The following is a 4,424-nucleotide window of genomic DNA, read 5'->3' as shown; positions in this document are numbered from 1 at the left end:
ACCATTACCACCATTCGAAAGTTTGGGCTTATATTATATATAGAATATATATATATATGTGTTAAAAATAATTAATTGTGTCCCGAAACAATTCTGTGGCAATATGTCCAATATGGAATGAAGTACTGATTACGCATGCAGCAGAAGCATAATAAATAATCTGTTTTATATCATTTGTTCGTGCTAATTAGACATATATACACGATTAAAGACCAATTATTGTTCAAATGATAAGTATCGTTTATGTTGGCGGTGGAGCACCTTTAAAGAAAGGATTCGATGTATGCTTTTGTAATAAAATGAAATACGCATATCGTGTACTGAAATGTTTGAAAGTTCCTTTTATCAGAGTTTGTTGGTTGATTTTGTCGACTAAAATGTATAGTTTACAACATCTATATGGATGATAAAATCTAAAAGGACTCGATGTATACTTTTGTAAAGTCGAATCTGCACAAACAAGCACTCCTTGTACCTAATATAAACACCAATACACATTTGGATTAGCTTGGCTATTTTGTGACAGAAATATTAACCCAACCCTGGGTACTTGCGTAACTACAATAAACAAATGTTTGCACATTTTGCCACAATTTACAAGAAACACATCAATCTCAACAGCACTACATGAGATTAAGTCCAATACATAAACACTTTTTCTACCACAATATGTGGTGTTATTCTAGTCTCAGGACATTAAATTAAAACAGTGCAGCTGTTGATTAACAATTTGTTTATACCACACGTGGTATAAACTCTGTACGCATTCTTATTGGCTGACACGTTGAACTTTGACCGAACTACTTATTTCGTATAACGTCATCATTGTTAGCGTTATCAATACTCTAATGACGTCTTTCTATGTTGTGATGGCCGCTGGACGTCCAGAACTGCTGTATGGAAAGCGTATGCGTCGTGGTCGTTGTGTCAAAATACGTGACGTTTTCATAGATGTTAAAAACATGATCTTAAGTACTAAAACTACATCTTGACGGACAAGAATTTCACTAATGGGTTTCGTAGATTTAACGTGTATGAAACGAACGTGATCTTGATAGTAATGGCTTGATGGTTATCTGGCGGGAAATAGACGATGCCGTGTCGTGCGAATCCTTTTACTTGTATACACGTAGTCCAACCTTGAGTTTCATTTTCTGGAAGCTTTTATGAAGATATTATAGTGAGTTAAGGGTAAGGCAGAGTCAGAGATAAAGGAAAATTCGTTATATTATAGAGAGTTATGGGTAAGGCAGAATCAGAGGTAAAGGAAAAGTCGTTACATTACAGAGGGTTAAGGGTAAGGCAGAATCAGAGGTAAAGGAAAAGTCGTTATATTATAGTGAGTTAAGGGTAAGGCAGCATCAGAGGTAAAGGAAAAGTCGTTATATTATAGAGAGTTAAGGGTAAGGCAGCATCAGAGGTAAGGGAAAAGTCGTTATATTATAGAGAGATAAGGGTAATGCAGCATCAAATGTAAGGGAAAAGTAGTTATATTATAGAAAGTTAAGGGTAAGGCAGCTTCAGAGGGAAGGAAAAAGTCGTTATATTATAGAGAGTTAAGGGTAAGGCAGAATCAGAGGTAAGGGAAAAGTCGTTATATTATAGAGAGTTAAGGGTAAGGCAGCATCAGAGGTAAGGGAAAAGTCGTTATATTATAGAGAGTTAAGGGTAAGGTAGACTCAGAGGTTAGGCAAAAGTAGATATATTATACAGAGTTAAGAGTAAGGCAGTATTAAATGTAAGGGGAAAGTCGTTATATTATAGGGAGTTAGGGGTAAGGCAGCAACAGAGGTAAGGCAACAGTTGTTATATTATAGAGAGTTAAGGGTTAGGCAGCATCCGAGTAAAGGGGAAAATCGTTATATTATAGAGAGTTAGGGGTAAGGCAGCATTACATGTAAGAGAAAAGTCGTTATATTAAAGAGAGTTATGGGTAAGGCAAAATCAGAGATAAGAGAAATGTCGTTATTTAATTGAGAGTTATGGGTAAGGCAGCATTAAATGTAAAGGAAAAGTCGTTATATTAAAGAGAGTTAAGGGTAAGGCAGCATCAGAGATAAGGGAAAAGTCGTTATATTATAGAGAGTTAGGGGTAAGGCAGCATCAGATGTAAGGGAAAAGTCGTTATATTATAGAGAGTTAAGGGTAAGGCAGCATCAGAGGTAAGGGAAAAGTCGTTATATTATAGAGAGTTACGGGTAAGGCAGCATTAAATGTAAGGGAAAAGTCGTTATATTATAGAGAGTTAAGGGTAAGGTAGCATCAGGAGTAAGGGAAAAGTCGTTATATTATAGAGAGTTAAGGGTAAGGCAGCATCAGAGGTAAGGGAAAAGTCGTTATATTATAGAGAGTTAAGGGTAAGGCAGCATCAGAGGTAAGGGAAAAGTCGTTATATTATAGAGAGTTAGGGGTAAGGCAGCATTAAATGCAAGGGAAAAGTCGTTATATTATAGAGAGTTAAGGGTAAGGCAGCATCAGAGGTAAGGCAAAAGTCGTTATATTATAGAGAGTTAAGGGTAAGGCAGCATCAGAGGTAAGGGAAAAGTCGTTATATTAAAGAGAGTTAAGGGTAAGGCAGCATCAGAGGTAAGGGAAAAGTCGTTATATTAAAGAGAGTTAAGGGTAAGGCAGCGTCAGAGGTAAGGGGAAAGTCGTTATATTATAGAGAGTTAAGGGTAAGGCAGCGTCAGAGATAAGGCAAAAGTTGTTATATTATAGAGAGTAAGAGGTGAGGCTGCATCAGAGAGGTAAGGTAAAAATTGTTATATTATAGAAAGTTAAGGGTAAGACAACATTAGAGGTAAGGCAAAAGTCGTTATATTATAGAGAGTTACGGGTAAGGCAGCATTAAATGTAAGGGAAAAGTCGTTATATTATAGAGAGTTAAGGGTAAAGTAGCATCAGGAGTAAGGGAAAAGTTGTTTTATTTGATAGAGTTAAGGGTAAGGTAGCATCAGAGGTAAGGAAAAAGTCGTTATATGATAGAGAGTTAAGGGTAAGGAAGCATCAGAGGTAAAAGAAAAGTCGTTATATTATAGAGAGTTAAGTGTAAGGTAGCATCAGAAGTAAGGGAAAAGTTGTTATATTATAGAGAGTTATATTATAGAGAGTTAAGTGTAAGGTAGCATCAGAAGTAAGGGAAAAGTTGTTATATTATAGAGAGTTAGGGATAAGGCAGCATTAAATGCAAGGGGAAAGTCGTTATATTAAAGAGAGTTAAGGGTAAGGCAGCGTCAGAGGTAAGGGAAAAGTCGTTATATTATAGAGAGTTAAGGGTAAGGCAGCGTCAGATGTAAGGCAACAGTTGTTATGTTATAGAGAGTAAAGAGTAAGGCAGCATCAGAGGTAAGGGAAAAGTCGTTATATTATAGAGAGTTAAGGGTAAGGCAGTATTAAATGTAAGGGAAAAGTTGTTATATATTATAGAGAGTTATGGGTAAGGCAAAATCAGAGGTAAGGCAAATGTCTTTATATTATAGAGAGTTTCGGGTAAGGCAGCATCAGAGGTAAGGGAAAAGTCGTTATATTATAGAGAGTTAAGGGCAAGGCAGCGTCAGATGTAAGGCAACAGTTGTTATGTTATAGAGAGTAAAGAGTAAGGCAGCAGCATCAGAGGTAAGGGAAAAGTCGTTATATTATAGAGAGTTAAGGGTAAGGCAGCATCAGAGGTAAGGGAAAAGTCGTTATATTATAGAGAGTTAAGGGTAAGGCAGCATCAGAGGTAAGGGAAAAGTCGTTATATTATAGAGAGTTAAGGGTAAGGCAGCATCAGAGGTAAGGGAAAAGTCGTTATATTATAGAGAGTTAAGGGTAAGGCAGCATCAGAGGTAAGGGAAAAGTCGTTATATTATAGAGAGTTAAGGGTAAGGCAGCATCAGAGGTAAGGGAAAAGTCGTTATATTATAGAGAGTTTAGGGTAAGGCAGCATCAGAGGTAAGGGGAAAGTAGTTACATTAAAGAGAGTTAAGGGTAAGGCTGCATTAAATGTAAGGAAAAAGTTGTTTTATTATAGAGAGTTATGGGTAAGGCAGTAAGGGAAAAACCGTTATATTATAGAGAGTTATGGGTAAGGCAAAATCAGGGGTAAGGGAAAAGTCTTTATATTATAGAGAGTTAAGGGTAAGGCAGCATCAGAGGTAAGGAAAAAATCGTTATATGATAGAGAGTTAAGTGAAAGGCACCATCAGAGGTAAGGGAAAAATCGTTATATAATACAGAAGTATATAACTATCTTTCAAAACTTAAAACAGAGAAAACCCCCGGACAGGATGAACTTCACCCTCACTACTTGAAAAACACAGCAAATTATATAAGCATATCGATAACAATCCTGTTCAATCAGATACTAACTACCGGGGATCTACTTCTAGATTGGAAAAATTGCAAAAGTCTGCGCCATATACAAAAAAGGTGACAGATGTGAA

Source organism: Argopecten irradians, chromosome 7 (assembly GCF_041381155.1).
Source record: "Argopecten irradians isolate NY chromosome 7, Ai_NY, whole genome shotgun sequence".
Taxonomy (NCBI): domain Eukaryota; kingdom Metazoa; phylum Mollusca; class Bivalvia; order Pectinida; family Pectinidae; genus Argopecten; species Argopecten irradians.
Note: the sequence above shows the minus strand (reverse complement) of the source record.